We start from the raw sequence: 26383 nt of genomic DNA on the forward strand, positions 1-26383 counted from the left end.
GCCTGGGATGACAGCCAGGTTGGTCTTCATCTCCTTCAACTTTTGTTTGACACTGTCGACGAGATGGCCCTTGAAGCTGTCAAGGATCAACATCGATGGCAGTCGCAAAAGAGCGCCTGGTCGCTTCCCCCCCACAGTGTCCAGCCAGTCGAGCATTAGTGCCTCATTTATCCACCCGTTTTCGTGGACACGAACATAGATGCATCCTTTAACTTTCAATTTGGGCATCGTCTTCCGCTTAAATATGACGAAGGGTGGTAGTTCGTGACCGTCAGCAGTCGCTGCCAGCATTACAGTTAAGCATTACAGCCGAGCACCAGTAGACGCAACGACCGGCATTCGCCCAGTGCATGTATACAGCCCTCGCCGCTCATGCACCCATAGTGGTGGTGAAAAACTTTATTTATGAAGGCCTAAAAAAACTAAAATTATGCAGCAGCATTGCGGGCGGCTTCAGGCTGCCGGCTGTGGCGTTCAGGCTATAGCAACTCAGGGGAGCGAAAATAACGACACGCACCATCATTGGAAGTGAACAGAAGACTAATGTTTATTGCATTGCGATTGCCCGATATGGGTTCGGAATTTCCATGGTTGCCCGTAGGCATAATTACATCCACCGAAGTTAGAGTTTCTACATACTCCCCCCCCAATGAGCCTTAGCTCATTCGTAGAGGGATTCGAGGGGGTACAACAGTTGCACTGGTCTTCGAACCACAGTTCCACTCGGTAGGCGCACCATGCAGGCCCGGGTCCGTCCGTCACATCCGACTAACACCTCGATGACTTCTCCCATCTTCCAGAGTTGCCGTGGTAGAAGATGCTCGTATACTAGTACCAGGGTTCCTTTCTCGATGGCGTTCGATGATGTCGGTACGTTGAAATGTGCAGTGCGCAGACTGCTCAAGTACTCCTTCTGCCACCTACGCCAGAAGTGGTCAGCCATCCTTTGACGATATCTCCAACTGCTGTCAAGGTTGTCTGACCGAGGCGGCTCAGATGTGGAACTAGAAACGGTGGGTAGGGAGGTCAGACGCTTTCCCACCAGAAAATGCGACGGAGTGAGAGGTTCCGGTTCAGTTGCTTCTGCGTACACGTATGTGAGCGGTCTGGAGTTGACTGCCTCAATTTCTGTGAGGACCGTTGCAAGCTCCTCAAAATTGCAGTAGCTGTTCCCCAACACTTTTTTAAGTGAAGACTTCACAGATCGCACCAATCTTTCCCAAAAGCCGCCCCACCAACGAGCTCTTTCGGCTATGAAGTTCTATTGGATCCGATGGTCTGCAAAATATCTTTGCAGCTCTTTTCTACGAATGGTTTTCCACATCTTTCTTAGATCACGTGACGCACGTTGAAATGTTTTTGCGTTGTCCGAGAAAATAACTCGACACACTCCTCTTCTTGCCACAAATCTTCTGAACACCTTGAAGAAGTTGGAGGCAGACATGTCTGTCACCAATTCAAGATGTATCGCTCGTGTGACAGCACATGTGAAAAGGAGAATGTAAGACTTCTTGTTTTTGCCTTGATCTTTGGTGTTGAGCGGACCGGCAAAATCTATGCCTGTCACCTCAAAAGGCAACGCTTGTGTTACCCCCTTTCAGGAGGTAAGGGAGCCACTGCTTCAGTGGCTGCTCGGCTGTTGAGGCGGTCGCAGGTCACGCATTTCTTCAGCACCCTTTTTGCCACTTGTCTTCCCTTCATTATCCAGAACTGCTCTCTTAGTTCTGTGAGCGTTTCAAGTGGTTCAGCATGTAAAAGGCGCCTGTGCGTTCCGTCAACTAACAGCTCGATGAAGCGATGCCTCGCTGGGAGAACAATAGGATGCTTGGCATTGTATGAAAGCTCGGCATGCTTCAGGCGTCCCCCAACTCTTAATATTCCGTGATCGTCTAAAAAGACATTGAGGTCACGTATTGGAGACGCGTTCGGTATTCGCGCTGAGCGACGAATGCACTGGAGCTCTTCGGGAAAAGCCTCGCGTTGTACATCTTTGATCAGGCAAATTAGAGCGTTGTTCGTCTCTTCTGCTGTCAGATATCCGTCTCGTCTCTCGGTGGGATGTCTTGAGTAATACAGATATTGTTGCATCCAGGCGACAACTCTCACCAGCTTAAACACTGAACTGTAGCGTGTAAAAGGTAGAACAGATTCTTCCACTCCTTGTGTCACACTGTGAACATGAACTGGCTTCCTTTCTTCATCGCCAGTTGTATCTCCAGGGAAGATCTCGCTGCATGGCCAGTTAGCGCAGGGTTCGGAGAGCTTGGTCTTGCAGTGATCGTTAGTGGTCGTGTTGTTTCAACTTCAGCAGCAGCTGATTATGCGTGCAACATTGCTGCCATTTATTCGGAATGCAATGTATGCTTTTTCCGACGCGAATAAGTGTCCGTGCTAGAGAATTGCGAAGTTGTTTCGCCGCCAACGCTTCAGCCGCTGCTTTGGTGTGTGATGTGATGTTGCATAAGATCGCATTCATATGCATATTATGTACGATGAAAGGGGAAAGTTTGGCAAGCATTAGCAGCAGACAACCATCTCATCTTGAAGCGATAGCGATTAAATTTTGGTGTCCTTTCTCGGGCTGTTACTACAGCCGGGCACGCAGCTCGTTTGACGCCACCGCTTTTCTCCTTTGCAGACGTGTCGAATGAAAGTCATCACAGAATTGCAGAAAGACTAGCAGATAACCACCATAGCAGTGGGCTGCAACATTTTGCTAAGAGGCAACCAACAACGCGCACGAGAAGACGCACAATGCCTGAACACGAACAGCACGACTCAGTAACACGCTTGACAGCGGCCGACGCTGGCGGTGGTCGCTCCTTTCTCCCATCATGCTTTGCTCGGATCCACTAGGGGATGGCGCGGCGCTGCAATTTGTGGAAAGGTCTATTACGCGAGGGTGCAAATTATGTGAGTAAATACGGTAAGTCCTAAATCGCACTTCTCATGTGGTCGTGCTTCTCACTTGTGGAAAGCATAGAAGCAGTTTCGGTCCTTTGTGAGACAGAGAGGCACAGCACAATTCATGCAGAAGATTCTTGACCTTCCTGTGCATTTTTCAAGTTTGCATCCGTGCTTCTGGGACCGTATTACGGAACGATCACAAATCCCGTCAAAACTTACCGACAGTGACGTCAAATTGACGAAACGACGTGATGTTGGCGCTTTACGCAAAGGACAATCGGCCAATTACAGCAGGGCAGTGCCCCGGGATCATTTATTTGCATGACTAGTGACCGTCTGCCAAATTTTTGTAAACAGACTAAAGAAATGCACAACGATAAAAGTAGTTAATATTTTATTTCGCCGAAACATTATGTTTAAAGTTGGGATATTAAATTTGCTGGTGGGTAACTTTCGCTGCCGCGGGAGTGCGCTGACGGCGGTAAAACGTCAACAAGCCGGTTTGCATGAAAACAGCTGTTCCACGCCTTGATAGTGTTTTCTTACGTGGTGTCTAAAATCAAGCTACTGTGAGGTTGACCTAAGTGCGCAGAAAAATTGACGAAGTCCACTTGTTGTTTGGCTCTTGCGATCGATGACAAAAGTGTCAAAGCGTGAAGCGTTGCAGTACGCGATGTGTGGTCGTCTGTTTCTTTTTTCTTGGGAAACAGAAGACGACGACGAAGTGCGATTTGCAGGGAAAAAGAAAGTTGTTTGCCAGCATAAGCATGTTTTGTTTGTAGCTGTGTCACAGAGGTGACCGCGCGAATCCACTCCTTCAGCTTGCCAACTTTGCAGATTGCCTCCGACACCCACTGCATGCATTTGCTCACCATCGGCTGTGCAATGCCGACGTGCGCCTCGTTACCAACGGCAGCTTGGAAGCCGCCGGTAGCAAAGAACCGCAGTGCACACAGCACCTGCTGCTGCACCGACAGTTCATCGGCGAGCTCGTCGTACAGCCACTCCGCAGTCTTCTTCTCCAGTCGAAAAAGGCGTCAAAGCAGCTTGTCCGGCAAGTCAAACGCGTCTTCATGTGCCCTCCTTCGCTGTTGCTCGCACCGGTGTAGCTGCTTCAGTCGTATCGCTATGTACACCGCCGCTGCCGCCGCCATTTTTTGTCACAGATGCAACGGTGTAATTGACCGCCTCGAGGCAATGACGAAAAAACGTCAATTTGTACCTGCATAATTAGGGGTGCAACATCATCACTTCTGTCATGTCGTGACATAAACAAAATGGCCGCTGGCCACAGCCGACGAATAGGAGTGAGGCCATGGCGGCGCTAATTGACACATTTTTGATTTGATCATTCCGTAATACGGCCCTTGGCCAGTGATCAAAGCCGTCATAGCACGTGTCACTACATGGCCTGGTCATTCTTGGCTTCTTGTTTTCTGGGCATGACTGGTGCAAGTGTGCATTAGGAAGGGCCTTCCTCGTTTCTTTTTAGGCAGTACAGCTTTGATGAGTGCCTCTGCGATGCGTAGGCAAAAGGTCATGAGATCCATGAGTTTCGATTTTGGCCGGTCTTTGTTTTCTCGCAGGTACCCGAGCCACGCGTTGAAGACAGCTGCAGCCACACAATGAAAAATCACTTTTAGAGTCCACTTCTTAGATCGTATCTTAGTACCGTATAGGCTCAGCAAGAAGTCTAGCTTGTCAACACCACCCATTGAACGGTTGTACTTGTTTTTGCTTCTGGCTGGCGGACAGAGATGTGCTCTTTTTTTTTTTCTTTATCCCACCTGCGTACACCACTCTCCTGCCCCACACCAACAAAATTTGACCCAACTGTGACATTGTTGTTGTCCTCCCAAGACACGGTGACAATATCATCTTCAGTGACCCACTCCTCAGAGTAACCTCTAGGTCTTTTTTTCATCACCTGGGCAGACGTAACCGGGCAGTTCGACAGCCTGTTTTTTCGAATTGTTCCAAATTTCGAACAGCGGAAATAATGTGCCCTAAAATATTGCACTATGTATACGAAGTCCATTCACACACACGCATGCAGACTAGTTATGCAAAAGTTCCACCGCTAGCACACTGTTGTACAGACAAGTTTCTCACCGCACGCCAGTGGTCACCAACTCTGTACACATGTGTAGCACATGCTGCAGATACAAGCTGCATGTGTTTTGGCCTGTAACTGTGTCAAGCAAGAGGCTTGAGACCCTGAAGTAACATTCCATATGAGTGCTTGTAATATGAGCAATAAAAGTGCGTTGCGTCCAGTAGTACTTTCTTGGTCGGCCGCAGTCTTGGTAGAACTCCATCGCTTGGGCGAACTCCCATGATCGTTTTGCCACGTAGCTGCTACCACTTCTTTAGGACAGCTCAATCGCTTTTAATTCCCTCGTATAGCGATCTCTCAGCCGCTTCCACAGCTTTAAGCAATCGTCCACTACAGTGCAAAATAAAGAAAAACAAAGTGGCTAGCAGCAACCACAACAAAGGATAACAACTAGATGCTGAGTAGTGACTGCTTACCTGTAGCCAGGCCACTTTCCCTTGCGATAAGTTTCCAGGCATTCTCTTTTCGCCCCATGTCCCGGTATTCCAGTCTGCGTGTGGCATATATGCACGGATATTTTTTAACTGCCTCAACGAAGCTCTCGGTAACACTGTCGGAATACACAGCCATGCTGCCTCGGTCTGCCATGGTTTCCTGGTTGTGAATTGTGCCTCCCGCCTTCCTCGCCAAGGCTCTCTGTCAGGCACGCGGTGCATTCTGGGTAGCGCAGGCGGCTGACACGAGGATAGAGCGAGGATAGAGCAGGTTCTATTTTGACGTTGGTGCAGCCAGGGTGCGTCGGTGGACACGGTCGCGTCAGCGACCTTGGCGCGCTGGACTGTAGAGTGCCGTATTTTCGCTGGCATGACGTCATGTTCCGCGCGCGTCACGCCGGACCGTAAACGCGCCTTCACACTTGTTCATGAGAACTAACTGGGCAAGTTGGTACTGGTTGCCAGCCGTAGCAGAACAACACAAGGCTTGTCACTTACCCATGAATTGAAGAGTTAGGTACAAGAAAATAACTTTTTGGTTGGGCCCATTTTACATTTTTACTTGTACAGTGCCTAAGAAGGCTGTAATGCCATTGAGCCTTAGTTCATAATAAACAACCACAAGGAATGAGGCAGAAGCAACGTGTTTTATTTTGTCGCCTTTATTTCTATCGACACAGGCAGGCGATGCTCGTTTATTTATTTGTAGATACTGCAGTCACCACATGGCGACTGTAGCAGGGTGGTACAAGCATGATTTAAAACAATGGCATGTACAGAAAGAAAATTCACTGAGCACTGGGTATACAATACAAAGCCCAATGAACACACCAGGCACAGCTAGGCTGAACAACAAGAAATAAATAAACAGTTTAATTATCACTCACAAGATTACAGCAAAGAAGCAAACTAGCAAATAATACATGAAATAGCATTATTCTAAACTTGATAAAAACGCAGTTAATGTTGGTTTAGAGATGGCGTTGTTTTTCAGCCGATTCCAGTAAACTATTGTGCGGGGAAAAAATGAATACTTGAAAGTGTTGTTACACGAGGAAAATGGAGTAGTAGGGTATGCCTTTGGCGAGTAGTGTGTCCGGAAGAGAAAGACAATATTAGTCACGTCAGTCTTATAATGGCCATTAATTAATTGGTATATAAAAACTTCAGTCATGAGTAACGATTTCTCATCTGAGAGTGATGACTCTGACACATTGTTTTCGTGAAGGCCAGTCTTTTAGGAAAAAAAGAAATGACTTTCTTTTCTCATTGTGGGCGGTGGAACGCGAAACATATGAAAGCACGAAAGATAGACACCACAAATGAGTGCTGTCTCACAACTAAAGTTTTTCTTGAAAAGCGTGAAATTTGTACATCAAAGTCATGTGACATTACAAAGCTGAGAGCACTTACACAAGCACTGACAATGGGTGACTCTTTAGCTTATCAGCTGACACATGGTGAAGTACTATCAAAACAAGATTTCCCTCCCTGCTTAGTTTGCCTCAAGTTAAGATCATGAATTATCTAGAAACAGAACCTCTTTGTCAACCAGCAACAAGGAAGGCTGGCTTATACATTGTCTGTTTTTCACAGATAAAATATGCTTCCAAGTTTCAAACAACATGCAAGCAAAATCTTTGTTTAGTGGCTAGAGGGTGGCATTTTTTCTTTTCCTTTTTTTCTTTCCGCCAATCGTGGCAGTGGTCTTTTAAATGGGAATATCTAAAATCTGACAGTGAATTGAGATGCTCTCGCAAACGAATGTTACTGCAGTGATTGGTCTGACCTCTATAAACTTTTTTGCGTGACAAAGGAAGCTCATACACTACTGCACAGGTGCGATCTACTAACCTTGACCGATGTGACACCTGGTGTCTAAACAGGCTGGTGTTAATCACACCATCTCATGGCGGTCCCTAATTCGCAAAACAGCTTCAAGATATCAGCCATTCTTCTGCTGAAGTTGTCGTTTTCAACCAGAACCAAAAAATCATCTACATATCTGAAAATTCACAACCCCAGTCCGTTGATATGATTATTAATAGCTTTGTCTACTTGACCCAGGAAAATATTGCTCAGCAGTGGTGCCACCTTTGATCCAATACATATGCCCTTTTTCTGTATATACACCTTGCCTCGCCACCCGACATAAGTGGGTTTTAAATAAAAGAACAAGAGTTCCAGAATAGAATCAAGTGACACTCCGCACTGACCCATAAAGCCTACCTCATCATTTTCGTCAGCGACGCACTTTTTCACTGTCTTCATCATGTCCTTGCTAGGCAGAGTGTAGTAGAGGACTTCAATATCTATGCTGAAGCCTGCACACAAACCCGGATTGCGGTGCTTTAGGAAATGGACCAGCCTGCCTGTTTTATCAACCGAAAAAGGACAATCAGCAACCAAAGTTGAAAGATGCTTTTGCAGGTAACAAATACTGTGCACCGACAAGTGCTGGCTTCCGAAATGATGGCTCTGAAGGGTATGTTCACTTTATGCGTCTCTGCGGAGAAAAATAAATCCAACTTATCACCTTCTGAATTCAGATCCGCCGTCGCCATCGGTACAAGGTCACAATTGTTCAACATCGAAACAGCCTGATCCTTTACAACCCTGCAATCCGCACTAACTTGACCCACCGCGATGGCTCAGTGGTTATGGCGCTCGGCCGCTGACCCGAAAGATACAGGATCGATCCCAGCCGCGGTGGTCAAATTTCTATGGAGGCAAAATTCTAGAGGCCCGTGTACTGTGCGATGTCAGTGCACGTTAAAGAGCCCCAGGTGGTCGAAATTTCCGGAGCCCTCCACTGCGGCGTCCCTCTAGCCTGAGTCGCTTTGGGACGTTAAACCCCCATAAACCAGTATTCCGTAATTACAGCACGAAGGACAACACACTGGAGAAAGGATAACGCAGCGCTGTGCTGTGTCTTTCCTCCTGTGTCTTGTCCATCACACTGTAATTATGAAATGCTGTCATCTAGACTGCTGCAGGCATTAGTGCGAGGGCTACCGTCGCTGCCTGGCCAGCTGCCTCATCAACTGCCGACGCACGCACCTAATTGATGCGCAGAGTGCTGTGAACGCGTTCCAGAAAAGAGGTGCACAATGCAGCACCGCACCTCCTTTCCTTTCGTGGGGGTTGAGCGGCTGGAAGATGGTACCGGCACACCTTGTGCAACAGTGCAGTCTTCCTGCTGGTCACCTGCGCCGCTGTCCTCACCTTCACTACTGTCGTCATCATTACTGCTCCACAAGCTGCTAGCAGCACCACCCTCCTCAAGGCACAGGTTGTGAAGCGCTGCGCATGCTGCTATTATGGTACCAGCACGCTTGGGGCTCTAATGCTGACTGCTGTACTGCTGCAGGCACCGAAACCTGCTTTTCAGCACCCCAATAGGGGATATTCAAAATTCCGCAAGTGCGCTTTCCCGCATAACAATGTTGCCCCCAACAAGATGGCGGACCATGCGTTTCCAGCTGAAACAAAGCAAGAAAGACTGGGTTTTTGTTTGATTCTTCCAAAATACGTTTCTTACATTCTATCCACACCTTTAGCGCCTGTCCTGAAGCCCATGTAGTTCCTTTATAGCAAAGTCGGCCATCTTGTTAGGGGCAACATTGTTATGCGGGAAAGCGCACTTGCGGAATACCGACCTCATTGACGAGTGGGCATGGTTATACTGCCCTTCAGCTGTCTGCAGAGTAGGATACCCGGCCACTGGAGTCATCAGCCATGGCTCCAGCAGGTAACCACTATCCCCTGAAGGAAAAAAAAAAAAGATGCTAAATATCTGTGAGCACTTGTGTCACGTAAATAGACTCACCAAGCAGAAACTTCCTAGGGCTAAGCGGCCCCTCCTCGGAGATCCGACGGCGCAGCGTAGAGTGTTTCCAGCCGAATGAGTCATGGCTGAAGCCTGGTCGACGTGGATCGATGGCCAGGATCTTCATGTTGGCATCGGACAACTGTAAAAAAATATATGAGGCATAATGATCGACACACACAGCAGATACTTAGTGGCTCAGAAAAACTGATGCCTGTAATGGGCACTAGAATTTACAAATAATACTGTCAGGAACACTTTGTGAATCAAACCTAACCAGCTGTTCATTGAAAGGTTCTCCGTACAATGCTGTACAGGGGTGACAATTGTTTTAATAGCAAATGATGCATGCGCTAGTCTTGCTAAGTACAAAGGAAGCAAATATTGCCAGTACTAATTAATTTGAAACACAGTGTACCTCTGGCTTATAGCGGCAGGTATAGCATATTCTTATGCAAGCTGAAACACACAGCTGTAAAGGTAGTTCCAGACTAACGATATGGAAAGATCCATGCACATCGCTCAGCATAAATCGTTTCTTTCCCTGCTACAGGCAGTATTGTAAGCACATACACCAAAATAACAGCACAGTATATGTCTGCTATCATTCTCTGCTGTGCAGCTTTCTGATTGTGTGCGCAAACCATCAAAACTTGAAGCATGCATATGCATTCACCTGGGCCACGCCGGCTACTGCTACTTGCGAACTTCGATGACTCTGTGCGCATGGATGGATGCAGACATAAACAGCATTTACGAGCGTAGTGTTGGGGCCGTAATAGCCCTTCCTGGTCATGAAACCTGGTATTTCGCCCAGACTGAGTCCCTTCGGGGCGCTGATAGCAATTAGAGTCCCATCGATGCAGCCGACAACACCGGGGATCCGGCCACACTGTAGAAAGTTGGGCACTGCCTGCTCCCTCGCTGCTGGTGTGGAAGGGAATGCCACCCACCCTTTGTGCTTGCCGACGCAGGTGATGGCCGCGGCCACTGCAGCAACGCTGTGGCTGACCGAGGATTGTGGGAGTTGGATGGTGAACTCGCTGCCGACAGAAGTCTGAAAGCTACCGGTTGCAAAGAAGCAAAGTGCACAAAGCACTTTTGCTTCTGTTGTCAGCCCAGACGACCCCTTCATTCCGATTTCTCCTTCGAGATCAGCACACAGCGTGTGCGCGAGTGCCTTGGAAAGCCGAAAAAGCCGGCGGAAATCTTCCTCCGGCATGTTAAATGCGTCTTCAGGCTCTTCATGTCGCCTCTGCCGATTGGGGCAGCAAAGTGTCGCGAAGAGGAACGGTGCCATGGTAGCCGCCATGTTTGTTTACGAACAACAAGACGCGGTTCGCGCCGAAACAGACCACCTATCCGCGGTTCCTGCCTCGGCCGCAAAAACGGTTCCTTTCGGTTTCGTAGCCCCGCCCTGTGACATAAACGAAAAGCGTGGAGCCTCCTCCGGAAGACATGCGTCACGCCGGAGATGACGACAGTCGACCAGTTAGGAGCGACAAGAGGAACCGGTTCTCGAGGCGAACCGCCGCTGGATCTGGCCCCTGATGATAGGTGGCCATCATTGCCTGCTGCATTGCTTCGACATCTCCGGTGTGAGACATGAGAGCCCAGCTGTAGTATGCAGTCAACTTATTCACAAGGTCGCCCATGAGCTTGCCTTTACCACTGAGGCTCTCTGTTTTTTCGCCTTTGTGCTTTGCAATCACATTGCACAGGGCCGTGCCCATGCACTTTGGCACATGGTTTGTGCAGTCTTCTTCCTGCACTTTTATAAAACCATACACATCAGCCTCCTGCAGTGCCAGAAATGCGTGGCTATCTCCGTCACACAAAACAGTTGTGTATCGAAGGCCATGCTTCTCTAAGGACCTTTGAAACATGACAAGTGCAGCCTGCACTTCCATCTAGCCAGATTTCTTTTTCCGTGTTTTCCTGACACCTGTGGCTGCTCTTCAGTGCTTCTTATGATGGGTCACTTTCTCCAGGCCTGCGCTTGCACCCCGCGCAGAAGTTGCTGAACAGAACATAGTCTAGTACAAGCCCAGTGAACAGCTCAATCACTGAGCCCACACCAATGTGTGATGAATGACCCCGGGTCATCCACGAACCGTCGAACGAGACAGCGATATTTCCAGGGTTGTCCAAATGCAACTCTCTGTAGAGCTCGCGAACGGAACGGGTGCTGTCCATCGTCACTTTTTCGGCTGCGCGTGTTGTCGCGGGCGTCAGCTTGTTTTTCGTGTAACCTTGGCAGGTTTTATTGTGAAGCCCCCCTCTATGGGAAATATTCATTACTGCAAAGACATTGTTCAGTGTGGCTTGCCAATTTCCCATACTTTGCATTGCCCGTGCAGCAAGAATATTTACAGTAAATGGACTTATTTTTTGGCTGCCTTGAGCGCGCGGTGAAATCCGCAGTTCATGCACGAGAGAGTGAGCCTCACGGCTAAACCATATTCACGATTACCTTTTGAAACGTTCACATTACCACCACGCACCTTGAACTTGATGGCACTCTTCAGTTCGGTGAAATATTCCAGATTCACAACAGTGAATGCAGATGCAGTAACATCTGCACTGCCGTTGGCGTCCCGAAGCGGGTGGTCGTCGCAGTTGCCGATTGAAATCCAGTTTCCTCTGCATTGCTGAAGTCGAATCAAGAGCTTGTAGCTTTTCTTTGGCTTTTGCTTCGATTTCCAGCAATTCCGAACGCTGTAGCATTGTGGTGTCGCAGTGTATGCGGCTGCTGTGCGTAGCTGTCGCCGAGCTCGTTAGGCTTACTTCGATCTCCGCTGACGCTTCTTCACCGGCCGCTGGCTCTTGCGCATATCAGTGCTTTCCAATGATGCAGGACGTGTAGGGAGGTTGTTGACTCGCTTATTTCTTTTCCTCTGACCGAACTTGTGCCGCGAGCGGAATTTACTAGTGGCATCATTTGGCGTCGGTCTCGCTCCTTTCAACAATATGGCACCAGGGACACATCCGCCAACGCCCCGCTGCAAGCCTAGCAGACGAAGCATGCGAGAATTCGCCAGTGGGATGGCTCGTTTCAGTTACGTGCGCATGTCGGTGAATCGGACCTTGCACTTTTTTTGTTGTTTGTACTTTCTTTGCTTCCTTTGCTCCACGGCCATTCAGGGCATGCAAGCAAAAGCGGCGGGAAATGGAAGCCTAGAGAGTCTTCTTTCAAACGAGATCAAGATGGTTGTGATCGGGGCGCTGAAACGGGAGCTCAACGGAGTTGAAAATGCACCGTTTTTATCGTCTGCTCATGCACAAAATCGGGTGACACGGTCATTTAAATTGCCTAATACGGCAAAAATATTTATTTCTCGGAGACAAAAATTTGTGAAACTGGAGATTAATAGTTGTAGATTCCGAAAATGTTATTTTCGAAAATTCGATTTTTTGGTCATTTTTTGGTCCCAAAGATCCATGTCCCCCCTTAACAAAACGCCAGCTGCGACTAGACAAAAAAAAAAGCCACAGGAAAAAAGCTTTCCTTACAATGCCAACGTGCATCAGCTCTTTAAGAGCTCCCTGCACCACTTGCTTTTACTGTTAATGACCATGTTTGCTTGTCATGAAAGACGTTTAATGTGATTTATAGCGCGGAATTTTATGACTGTAGGGTAAAATGCATTCTATACCCTCCTGCATACCAAAGACCCAGATTTCAGGTACGCATGACAACGCTGCCATCATTTCTGGCAGCACAAAACGTGACGCACCAACTCCGATATTTTTTTTTCGTTGTCCCTGCCTGTTCTCCTCTACTCTTATAATAAATCCTCAATGCACTTCATCTGCTCCAGCAGCTGATCGTGTTGATCTTTCCAGGAATTAATTTGTAGTTCATGCTTCTCCTCCTCGATGTGTACTTTTCTCTCTTTCAGTGCGTACCTTTTTTTTATTTATTGTTTCCTCAAGGGTCCGCAGGGGACATTACATGAGGGGTGGGCAAACAAAAGAGTTAATATGAACACAGGTGGTCTTCGATGGCGGTTTTGAATAGAACACGATTGATGATGGTCGCCACTTCGGATGGAAGGTCATTCCAGTCATTGGCTGTCTGAAGAAAAAATGACATTTTATATGTTTCGGTGTGGGCCCGTTCGGGGTAGACGGCGTTAGGGTGGCTGTGACGAGAAAAGCGATGAGCGCGTGTTATCGGGGCAGTTTCACGATCGGAAGTGTGATAAAATTTATGATACAGCAAAAGACGGGCGATTTTACGCCGAGAGGCCAGTGTTGGGAGATTAAGCTGAGATTTTAGTGCTGTAACGCTAGTATAATGAGAGTAGTCTGAGCAAATGAATCTGGCGGCGCGGTTTTGGACTGCTTCGAGCGTGGGGAAGGTTAGTATAGTGGGGTATAATGACAGGATTGCAGATACCTCTTCACTGTACAAGACTTGTCTTCTTGTACAAGAGGGAGCTGTTTAGAGACTGCTGTCTGGACATACTAGCATGCGCCGTCCAAGCAACATGCCAATTGTGCAAGCCTTTCTCCAGTCCAATAAAAAGAACAAGACTAAAAAGCTAGTGCATGAAAATTTGAAACCAAGAAGAATGCATGGAAATGTGTTGCCGGAGGCTGGAAGGAAGAGCTGCTATGGCCTGGATTGATCTTGTGCTGCTAGTATGACTGCTGCAAGTTTTCGGTAAAAAAAAACTCTTGAAGTGGAACTTATAATCGATAAAAAATGTGCCAATAGAAGTAACGCCATTAGAGCAACCTGCATTGCTCTGAATGTCTGAGGTCTTCACTGCTACAGTAAAAGCTCGTTAATTCGATACTGACGGGACCGCGAAAAATTGTTGAATTATCCGAATGTCGAAATATTGAATGAACAACAAAAAACAAAACAGTGTTTGCCACAACAGGACGTACCTTTATTTGGCAAAGAAACCTGTTATCGTCATCTGCTTTTTCGGGCGAATTTGAGCGACTACGATAGCTCTAACAGCTGCCAAGTGCTCCACGGCACATACACAGTCAGGGATTTGCTCACAGAAGTCCTCCCGCACGGACAAGGTTTCTGGGGCTTCTTTCACCGTGCGCTTCGGCATTTGGGGCAACTGCTCACAAGCGTCATCTTCCGACGAATCGTCGTTGTCAGCGCCTATCACTTCTTCAATTATTTCATCCTCGGTCAGCTGACTGGCAATGGCAACGCCATCATCGATCGGCACATAATCAGCAAGCCGCACTGCAGAAGGCAAGGCACTCTCGAAACAGCTGTCGTCTTCTGTGGTTGCGGCTGCGTCAGCTGCTTCGGTCAGCAATTCCTCTGCATAGCAATTCGGTTGCACAAAACCGCTCTGCCGGAAGCAGTTAGCAATGTCTTCAGCAGAAGTGTGGGCCCATTCATGAGCAAAAATGTTCAAAGCGCTATGGAGCGTAATATCATATTTTTTCCCAGCTTCCATACACAGAAGCATGCGTTGCAAGATGTGCGTCCTGTACTTGCATTTGAAATGTTGAATTACGCCCTGGTCCATGGGCTGAAGGGTTGCAGTTGCATTCGGCGGGGGGAACACAAGCTTTATCCATTCCAGGCCTGAAGTGAGCACTGCAGTTGTCCACAACCATGAGGACCTTCCGTTTTTCAGCTCCAAAACGCCGGTCCAGCTGATGAAGCCAAGATTGGAATATGCTGGACGTCATCCAAGCCTCCCTGTTGGCTTGATATTCAACTCCAAGGTGCCTCACATTCTTGAAGCATCTCTGCTTCTGTGCCTTTCCGACAACTAGGCGGGGTAGACGCTTTGTTCCTGTCATGTTGGCGGCAATAAGCACAGTAACCCTTTCTTTACTTCTTTTACCTGCTGTGCAGGGGTCACCTTTGAAGGTGATAGTTTTTTCCGGGATTGCCTTAAAAAATAACGCTGTCTTGTCGGTGTTGAATATATTCTGAGCGTCGAATGCAGCCAGGTGTTCACGAAGCCCGATGGTATGCCACTCCTCAATCACGTCTTTATCCACGGAAGCTCTTTCGCCACACACATTCTTAAAAGTCAGATTGTGACGGCTTCTAAAACGAGCAAGCCAACCTTCAGAAGCTTTCAAACTCTTCAACGTTCATTTTTGCGGCGAACCTTTCGGCCTGGGCACAAATGAGTGGCCCACTCACAGGGAGGCATCGTGTGCGTTTCTGATCCATCGCAGTACGGCTTCTAGTTCCGGGTAGGCCGCCGTCTGCAGTCGTTTTCTTTTGGCACTGCAGACTTCACTGTGAAACGCCTCAATAATGCTGCTTTCATTCTTTACATAGGTGGCCAAGGTGGTCCTTTTAACCCTATACTTGTCTATCACATCGCGGCGTGAAACCCGTCTTGAGAGCCTTCGGTATTTCTACTTTCGTTGCTAGGTCCTTTGCCTGGTACTTTGGCCGCTTGGCTGGTGTCGCCATCGCAACAGGACACAAAGGCGAGCTGCACAGGCACTGCGCCCTACCCACTCGAAAGCAGCGCAGTAAACACGCTGGCAAAGCGCGCAATTACCAAAAAAGACGCCGCTTTACGGTTAAATAACCACGACCGTAGCAGCAAGAACACGCGGAAACGACGACACGCGCCAAAACGACACTTGCTGTCGATAGGGTTAAGCGGACAACACCAACGCGACTGCTGCAACACAACAAAGCACAAAGAAAGACACTGGCCGCTTTGGCTGCCGCTAATCTCGCTTCCCTCGTCCTCTCTCTCGCTACTGATGACGATGACCGTACAGATGGCGTAGCAGCAGTACAGTAGTGCCGCTCGTGGCAGTGTTTTTTTTTTCTTTTTTTCTTTTTGCGCTTGGCGCACTGACTTCGTGGGCTGCAGAGTGAAGTCGAATTAACCAACACATGGCAAAATTTGTTCGCATTAACGAGAGTTTCGCCCTATAGACTCCTATGTATAATTGTAGGGACCTCGCGTGCACGTCAATTTATTTTTCCGAATTCACGGGGGTTGAATTAACGAGCTTTCACTGTACTGACCTTATGTGCTCTCCATGCAGCCATTAGTGGTGCTGTGGGGTGAGGTATGTTTCTGAGCTTGGTGGCTCGAGGCCGGAGTACTGAGATACTTGAGAGCCATAGATACGTGTGGCAGTTTGCGAGAACTGCACTCACCCTGTACATGCGAGGCAAGTTCTGCTGGTGTGTCGCAGCGGGCCATACCGGCTCCGATGTTGCATCTGGTCTGACGCTCGCTCCCAGATTTTCACCTGGAATAAAGCTCGTTAATAAAGATAAGATACAGAAAAATATATAACTTACTTCCAGGAAGCGTGATGTCGACGGGTGCGCAACCGACTTCAAAGAGACTGAACTGCCTGGGACGACGCAACAAATACTCGATGAGGTTGCCAAAGTGTCTCTCTGTGAGCACTCTCCATGGTTGTGATGGCCTACTTCGTCTTTTGATTCCAATTCCTTGGAGAGGTATACACCTACAGTAGTTTGAAGCCCAGGGGCAGACGTGAACGATGTGTGCGTGTCTGTCGGACGATTCTCCATACTCTCTGCTGATAAGTCTAGCGGCCTCAATTGCCTCGGCTCAACTGGGTAGTGAGCTAGGTAACTCCAACTGGTTAGCAATACTGTCGTGTCGGTGAAGTGTAAGAATCCACAGTCCATTTGGTTTTCTTGTGCTTGACAAGTGGTCCAAAAACATACCAATTCTTCTACCATCCGGGTCGGGTAGTATATCGTGTATAAGACGTTGTGTTCCGCTAATGATTCCATTACAGTGGGTATATAGTTCCCGAAAACTTCGTCCTTGCCAGATGCGGTTCTCCAATGCATCGAGTTAGTTTCAGGAGCACGAAGTATACCACACGAAGGAGTTCTGCCCACATCTTCTTCCTTTTGTGGTGTTTCCTTTTCACCATTTTCTTGATAAATTTGCTCGTTTTCTTCAGTAATGTCTCCCAGAATTCTTGTTTGCTTGCTTGTCGATGGACCATCAAAAATGTTACTAGTCCTTGGACTGGAACTCTCTGATACTTTAGCTGAGGATCTTCGTATTTTGCTAGGAAATTCCAAAGGCTTGTGATTGGCTGATCTGTCATTTGAAAATCCGGAATGGTCGAACTCAAGTTTTCTTCCTGTAGAGACTCTTCCAAGATCCATCGGTTCCCTTGATTGGCTGTCGTCCACCACATTGAGTTCTGGGGACGTTGGAGACAAAATTCCAGTATTGAGATTTTGCGTCTCAAATTCTGGTTTCCAACTGTAATAGTCTTCAGGAGTAAGAGCTATTATAGAACTGTCACTTTCTGGTCTATTTGATGAGCCTTCTATAGCTTCTAAAACAGATGCTAAAGCTTCGTCCAAACCTTCCGACTCTCATACGTCGTCCATGTTATATAGAGTACCGCTTCCACTGTCGTCTTATATAAGAACCGGACTCGTCCCACCACCAACATAACCCACATCAGTTATCTAACCGTCCTTCAGAAACCGTTATCGGTGGCGTGACGTTTCAAGGACTGTCTCAAGAGCCTCTCCAGTCTTATCGAGAAATGCAAACAATCCTGTGATCTGCCCAAAGCCCCACTCGACAGCTTGCCTTATTGTGCCCATTTCCTTATTAAGGGGAGACGCTCCTCGGAAACAGTTTTTTCTTTTGTAATATTGATGCCAGATAAATGAAAATTGCACCAGTTATAGAGATTGATCTCCTCTTTCCAAATCTGTTTTTATTTCCTAGATAGCTTGATGCTTTCATGTTCTAAGTACTATGCACAAATGAAAAACTGTGCATGCTAATACACCTGCTGGACATGCCAGTGAGCACGAGGAAGCAGTATAAAATAGTTTTTCTTGTTCTAATACCCCACTAAGTGCAGATAAGCAAGGAAATGGTGCACCTGTGTCATGCATCATTTTACCGGAATTTTAAAGCTCATGCTTTCTTTTCAGAAGCCAGTGCATAAATATTTTGGGACCTTTCATACTTATAAACATTGCCAATTGTATTGAAACCTAGATACTTGCATGCTACCTACCCTTAAAGATTATGCATGCCAAATTTGGTCTTGATCCGAGTACAACAAGTACATAAAAGGTTGCGTCCAGTAGCCATTTTTGGTCCAAAATAAGTTGAGACAAACGCAATTGAAAGTTGCAAATGTTGTTTAAAACTGTTCTAGTTAGTATATCTGCATGAAAATTGGAGGCAATACCGTCCAGGGCATTCTCCTAGAGCGTACAGCTTTAGAATAGGCCTGCACCGTATGTTGGTCCCTCAGAGCTTTTCGTAGCTGCATCCTGAAGACAAGCCTTCTTGGCTAGAAGGCGGCGACGAGCCCTTGCCTCAGCTGTCTGCTTTGTGGACATTCTTGAGACTCTGCGCTTCTCACAATTCTTGCACAGAGTGAAAAGTTCTCTTGAGAGAAGAACACCCAGTTCCTCCAGCACATTCTCAAAGCCCTTGTGTCCTTGATTAAACCGTAAGACAGCGAGTGATGTTGCCATCTCCACAACTGTGCATGAGGTGAACCTTGTCCCGGGGGCACAACAGCCAAATTTCGCTGTTGAGTGATTTGGCTGCATTTTGTGTTTTCCCCTTCACACAACGAGAGAGCAGTTCATCTGTAAGCCTCTGGTATGTGGGCAGCATTGCCTTGCCCTGGCTGTTGGTGAGAAGGGGGGTATGTGCTGCGGATGAGTCCTCTCCATCCGGGCAAAATTTGTGGCTCTTCTCTTGGCTGCATGCGTCGAGCATGAGTGGAAGAAGGATGCCCGAATTGCACAATACATGCCACGCACACTTCCTCTTTTGGCAGTGATGGCTACTTGATAGTAGGTTTGCGGCTTCTGGATGACTGCATCTGTGAGCTTCTGGCTTCTTGGCATTTTGAGCTTTCGCAGTGCAGTCCCAAGCTGCTTGGAAACATGGTTAGTGCAGTCCTCTTTTGTGATGGGCACACCGGTGTACACACTTGGCGCTGACACAGCTGTAAAGGCCCTGCTGTCTCCGTCACTTAGGAAGGTTGTGAATTTCAGGGGAGGGCTGTAGGACTCGGTCCTGTTTCGTATCCTCAGAGCAGCATTTGCCTCCATGGCGTGTGCTGAGCAATCAACATTTTTTTCGCACACTGGCATGTGGAAGGCTTGCCATATTTCCTCCTCCCCTTTATCTTAAAATATCGTGCGGGTACTGCAGCTCTGACAGTAATTAGGCAAAACTTTAAAGTCTAGGCGAAGCCCTGTTTCTACAGAAATGGCTGTGCTCACATCATTATGGCTCTTATGGCCTCTTTTTTTGTCAACTGCCATCAAACATGACAGCTATATTGGCAGATCCAACTTCCTGGGCTGTTACCTTGCGAGCTAACTCCAAGTTTTTGGCCACTGCCTTCGTAGCTGCGAGGTGTACCTTCTTCGTGATGATGTTGAACGATTTCTAATGCATCGGTTTTGGTAATCCAAGAATTGCGCAAAATCGGACGAGTTGGTTGTGTCCTGCTCCAACGGCGCGCGCCTCAACCACGGCCTTGATGTTCGCTAGCGCTGGCAGACGGACTCGCTTCACCATTGTAGTCGCCCGCCGGAGTTGCACGGCGCGATGAATGTGTCGCCGAAACAACGGATGTGGGACATGCTTCATTGTGGCAACACGAGTCCTTTCTGCTTCCCAGCCAGCTCGTTGATCGTAAGTTCGCATCGTCCGCACTCCAGGCACGTTGCATTGCTCACAAGGTCATTCACAGCGCCGATCTCACAGATAAAAGCACTCGCTGGCTCTTTACCACCCCTGCCTTCACTTTTGAAAAACCTTATCTTCTTTTCCAATGCGCTAATTAAATTGTCAACGCTTTCGATGAAGTTCAGACATCTGGCCAGCTCCAAAGCATCAGAAGCGTTGCTTCAGCCGAGGTTAGGCTTAGCTGCCGCAGCCATCTCCATCGCACATACTTTGCTGCGGGTTTTCTTGAATTTAAGCTTCGTGTGCAACTTGACATGTTTCAAAAGGGTGGAAATTTGGGCTGGTTGGTGCATGATCTGAGGCTAAAAAACAGCGCAAACGGGGACGAAGCAGAGAGAGGGACACGACGCTGTTTCTTCTTGGCATCCATACTAACGATAAGCAGGAATATTTGCAGTAGCGTGCGGAGCACGTAGGAAGAGGTGCGCATCGCAGAAGAACAGACGATGTATTGCCGCTTCACAAGCTAGGAGCCATGGGTGTGGCCACGATCAAACCACGTGATGTGGAATATCTTGGCTTTGGTGGTGAAGAATGCTGTTTTTATTATTATTTCTTGGCAGTTTGCGTGGCGGCAAAGCCTGCCTCCGGGAGAAAAAGTGTAGGCCTAGCTCCTCACGCAAGCACAGTGCAGTACGATTCCACAATCTGACTCACACGCTTGAAAATGGGTCAAATCTGCACCTTTTCTAGCCACCGCGTGTACTTTAACAGGGGTTTTCGATAATTTCCAGATCACTTATGGGTCTGATTTTTGCATACATGAAAGAGGAATGTTCAAGTTTACTAAAGCAGTCAAAAACAAAAAAGTGATTTTTTTACTGAAAATTGCCATTTTTTGACCCACGTCTCCTCTGAAGTGATTCCTGCCATGCTGTTATCCTCACTCCACCATAGGGCTTTAACAACAGTGGCCTCAATGGGTAAGCAGGGTCCCCATACAAGCAGTAGCTGTGCCCTTGGACTAGCTTTTGCAGTTTTTCGTACATCTTGCTTTTCCGCAGGATACCTGAGAAGACATGTAAATAAGTAAGCGGGTTAACTCACTGTTTCCTTCCTCTACAAAAGTCAGTTGTGCTCAAGCCATGCCAAAAAAGCTGAACAAGGAACTCACCAGCGTCGTGCCGGCTACCGAAGAATGGCCCGCTGAGCTGGCTTATGATGCCGTTCGGACACATGATGGACTGATATTTCACAGCGTGCATGCGTTTGTGTCCACAGAAGAAAAGCTTTTGGCTAGTTGACGGCCTGCTGATAGCTCAGGCGGTTCCGTCTATGAACCCCCCACAGTTGTGGAGGGGAGCCCCTATCAAATGCACAGCCTGCCAAGTAAATGTCTGTTATGGTGGTTTAAGAAATTCGAATGGATTCCTTACGTGGGAGAACGCTTCAATTGTAGGCAAATCAGGCTAGCTGTGATTGTTCACGTCTTTTAGGAGGTGAACGAAGTTGTCCTCTATGTATTCGAGCACACTGCTGGTCACCAACGAAATCACTGAGTAGTGCCGGCCGAAATGCTGCTCTAATTCGCAGAGCCTGTTTGGGTATGACAGGCGACGCAAAGTGATGCATAGGGCTTCATCTCCGGGGATGACCACTCTTAGCGGCGTCGAGATGACGTCGGGAACGAGCAGAGAACTTTTCAGTCTTCTAATATCAGCTTTTTCGAAGCAAAAATATGACCGGAAAAGTCCATTCTCCATAGCATCGATACTCAGATACCCGGTCGCCGAAAGCGGATCTCGCTGAGTCACAGAAAACAATTCCATCACTAAAAGGTCATCAATTTCGTGCCAGGTGAGCTGAGTCAACAAGACTGGGTCTTGCAGCACACTAATTTGTGTCATGTTGCTGGCTAAATACCACGCAAGAAAAGAACTAGCTACCGTTACAAGACAAACGCTGCGCGTATCGCGCACAAGACAACAGAGGAACGAACAGGAGGTTCACCTCATCATGACTACTTTCTGAACTGGCGTTGGCTCGCAACTGTGCTTGATAACAGAAATAAAAAAATGTCTGCTCAAAAACAACATATGCATTTCACCTTACATGTTATAAAATGTTTACGTGCAAAAATATGCTTTTGTAGTGCGATGGAAAATAAAGCTATTCTTTTTCTCTTTTGTCTAGTTTCACATTTCAACGCCAGGGGCTGTTTGTGCAGTTCGCATCATGCCCACTCAGCTAAAAAGAAATGTTATGGCCAACGCTCCGGTTAGGGTGAGCGGGAACTGTGAGCATTGCGGAGACACAAATACGCTCTGCTAAAACACTCTATTGATGCGGGGGCTTCCACTGTACCGCTCCGTGTCGCTGCCTTCACAGCTGCCAGCATCAGTACGTCGCAGCTTATACACAGCAGAAATTGCTGCTGCCGGCCATGCACCATTTGTACTCCTGAGCTCCAAAAGAGAAGCAAGGCCTTTCCGGTTGTTTTCGTCCTCAATCACGGCGAGTTCGCACTTCCTGCACATGGCACTGCTAACGAGACGGGTCAGCACTTCAACTTCGTAGATAACGACGCTTGCCCCGGTTCTGCTCTCCGCTATCTCGTCATCTTGGAACGCTGCCAACTTTTTCTCTGATGTGCTCACGAAATCGAAAGCGTCACTGATAGAATCACATGTGCTTGACTTTGCAGCGCTGGAAGGCGTGCTGCCATTCTGCTGGTGTAGGAGGCCTGCAGCGTCCACCTCGTTCGTGGCTCTCCTTCGCTTCTGCTTGCGCTTACTCTTGTATGGGCATGCGGTTCGTCTCTTGCGGAGGCAAAAGTTACGCTTCTTCGCGTTATCCATCATGGAAAAACTTCCAATAATGAAAACAAACGCTGAATAGTCGTGCGAGGCGATGAATGCGAGTGGATACGAAACTGCTGGGGTGGCTCCACTGCACGGAGACTACTAATGGCAGCCTCGGGTTCGCGTCATGTCACGTGACATCAGGAGCGTTCAGAAGACATGGGAAAAAAGCGTTTGCTTCATAGTTTTCCGTGAAAATACGAAACTGACGGATGTGCCTGTCGAAAGAAGAAGGCTTAGACTACTTTTTGCAAGTGACTGCAATGGCGGCCGGCGCCGCTGCCCTGATCGGCGGCAGCTCAAAAATGGCCAAAAGTGGGCAGCACGCGCGACTTTTTTTGGTCATCGCGGCTCATTTAAATGCATTTTTAACTAACTTCTCGTACATATCATGGTTTCATACTTCGCTGCATTAAAGTAGGATGTTTAAAGATAATAAAAGGAGCAAACACAAAAAATTGAAAATTTTCAAAATAACGCATATTAAGTAGATGCGTACTTCTCAGCACATTCAGGTGGCATTGTTGCATCTACTACTACTTGTGGTGCCCACAGAGAGGTATCTGACATAACTTGTCATACATAACGTTCAACCAGGTGGTACATATTCTAGAGACTGTAGGTTGTGATGCATTAAATCTCTAAGCCAAGTCAGCTTCAAACAACCCAAGGCGCAGTCTCACAAGAACCAAGAACAGTTCATTCTCTATGGTCGACTTCCACTTGCGACCCTTGGAAGTTTTGTCCCCCCCCCTCAATGTCTGCACGCAAAATGTTCAGGAAATGCAGAAGACCAGTGAAATACTTGTACCCCGGTAATCCAATATAAAACATAATGTCTTCACCAGAGTCCTTGAATCGCTCAATACAGAAGGCAGATGTTCTTTCCCTTTCTTCGGCAAGCTGACAGGCAACGTTTTCCTTGCCTGTCAGATGGGAGGGGTAAGGGGAGGGGGATTTGCAGTCGCCGTCGTCACCAAGCTTGCCGAAATCCAGGGCACCTCGTATCCAGGTTGTCGCAGCACGCTGGGAGTGGCGCGCGCACGTTGGGGGCTTGCTGGAGGCGAGCAGCATGGCCTCCGACCAGCTGGAAGGCTAGCCAGGGGCCAGCAAGGACTGCATGGCAGCCGGGGCTGTCAGCAGGACGCTGTCACGATGGTTGGTCGTCGCGACAGCAGGAGATGACCGCAGGTAACCGCTCCGAGGTAGCAGCGCGCGGGGGATGCTGTAAACCGGCGTTTCTGCTGGCGCGTAGGGGTCTGTGTACACAGCAGTGGCACTGGGATGCTAGCACCACGAAGGCCAGCGGGCTTTAGCAGGAGCACTGCACAGTATCCTGGGTAGTCCGCTGTAAGCCGCACCAGAGGCGCAGCTGGTTGGTGTCGCTGGAAACCGCCATGTTGAGCGGCGCGATGAGGGCCCGCGCGCACTAGTGCACGTGGGGATGGCAGAGGGCAGCAGGTAGTCCGCTCTCACATCCAAGTTTGGCGCAGCAGTCCTTGATGAGGTGGGCAGGCCACCGCCATCGGTGTCCGCTGTGCCAGCTGCTGGGAGTATCCATGGGAGGAAGGGGCTGCCGCCGCTGTAGCTCACGACGGCGGCCCGGTGAGGCTGTCCCGGTAGGGGTAGACTACGCGGCCGCCGGAGCGGCCGACGGGTAGGGAGGCCTACTTGAGGCCTCCCTGACCTAAGCGACCGACGGCTGGTGGAGAAGCCCTAGTAGGGGCGGGAGGGTACCGGACGGCACTGGACGCGCGCGGGGTTCCTCGAGCTCGACCAAAGGGCAGGCACGAGGTGGGGCCGGGCGCGGCGAGGGCTGAAGCACGACGGTAACGTCGGCAGGCGCGAATACTTCGCGAGAGGAGTCCCAGGGAACATCCGCACTCCTCGACGGTCCAGGGACGACTCCCGGAGAAGACTGTCTTGTACTTCTCTTGAAGGCATCCCACCACTGACTTCATTCCAGTCTGGTGGACGCCGCCAGTGGTGATCCCAAGTGCGTCAAACCAGTTCCTTCCCAGGAGGCTGGATCCACTGCTTTTAACAATCAAGAGTGGCAGCTTGCATTTCTTCCTGCTGCACACAACGTCGACCTCGGCACTACCCAGTAGCGGCAGGCTCTGACCTGGCTACGTCTTGAGGTACATGCCGTCGTCTCGTAGTCGTGGTGCATGCTCCGGTCACGTTCGAAAAGTGTCCTCGCTGATAAGGGTGCATGCAGCTCCGGAGTCATCTTTGAACTGGATCAGTTTCTTGTGGATGGCCAAGCAGGCCATTATTTTCTGACGCGTGCCGATGTTGGCGGCGGTGTTTAGGTCGTTCAGTGCTGACGGAGGTGATTTAAACCCTTGCTTCTCAATTTGTGCTGCGACTTCAGAAGCATCTACGTTATGATTGCTTGACTGGGCTGATTTACCCTGCTTCTTTTTTGTTATACAAGATTTCTCGATATGACCACGCTTGTGGCAAAAGTTGCATGTAGTTGCTTGAAAGCGGCACGTCTGCGGATTATGCTGTTTGTCACAGTGCCAACAGCACTGGACCTTTGGAAGTTTTTTCGAACTTGCCTTCATGTTGTGGCTCTGGTTGTTTGAATGGCTTGTCTGGTGCACTGGCTCGATAGATCACCGCATTTGTCGCTGCTGCTGCCCCGCACTTTCCGTTCGCAAGACAATGTCATAGGCTTTCGTAAACGTCAGGTCCTTCTCCGCGAACAGGCGCTGTTGCAAGGACTCTTCACGCAGTCCACACACAAATCTATCACGCAGCATTGGGAAGAAATCCTGGCTCGTACACGTGAAGGGGGGCATTGCCCGCCGACACCTTGATCAGCTTCGTCTTCTGAAGGCCCCGCCGCAAACGACACCGATCCAAATAAGCAGCCCTTCGGCCCCTGGTACCGTGGCTTGGGATATCTTGGCGGAGGACGCATCGCTCCAACACGTAAGGTGTATGCCAAATACAGAAACAGCAAGCGCCTGTTCTGATGCCACGGCCGTACTACAGCGCGCTTCCACATGTGCACGCCGGCCTCCTGACCACTACCAGGCTTTCTAGGCTTTCTAAGGGGGGAGGAAGTGTTGTGTCTAGCGCGTAGACGCGGTTTACAACGAACCGCTCAGCCAGTGCGTGATTGTGTTGCGCACGTGAACAACGTCCCCTTCCTCCTTTCACTCGAGCCCTCTCCTGTCTGCACTGGCCAGCCGTGTCTGGACAGGGAGATGACTTCAGTTCGCGCCGATGAGCGGCCGCCAGTGCGCACTGCTTCAGTGGAGTTATAATAAATAGTTCTTGTGTTCGCAAACACCTTGTTTCTTCAAGCCAACCGCGGACATAACAGAGACATGAGTTCGCAGCCTGGTAACCTTCCTTAATTCCCTGCATTTTTAATCTCGAGCAGGTGCATATTATTGCTCACATTCCTCGTTATAATGCAGTTACTTGTTAGGGTTGTTTTTACATCTTGCATTATACAAAGAAGCATGAAGCATGACTGCCTTGGTGCAACCTCAGGGGAGACTAGATGGCCAAATCTTGGCAGTGGTGTCCCGCCGCACTCTCTTTTGTGGCCACCAAGGTGAAAT

At 48.7% G+C, this 26383-nt stretch overlaps 1 protein-coding gene and 2 pseudogenes across 1 annotated transcript in view; 1 reads left to right on the forward strand and 2 right to left on the reverse strand.

The window, feature by feature from the left end:
• Positions 1 to 26383, forward strand: part of LOC149333532 (uncharacterized) — a 119331-nt gene that overhangs the window by 50644 nt on the left and 42304 nt on the right. The window lies entirely within an intron of this gene.
• Positions 18504 to 19575, reverse strand: LOC149333536 (uncharacterized; annotated as a pseudogene).
• Positions 21339 to 21911, reverse strand: LOC149333537 (uncharacterized; annotated as a pseudogene).

The sequence above is a fragment of the Amblyomma mixtum genome, chromosome 8 (genome assembly GCF_055824585.1).
Source record: "Amblyomma mixtum isolate Tamu chromosome 8, ASM5582458v1, whole genome shotgun sequence".
NCBI classification, from domain to species: domain Eukaryota; kingdom Metazoa; phylum Arthropoda; class Arachnida; order Ixodida; family Ixodidae; genus Amblyomma; species Amblyomma mixtum.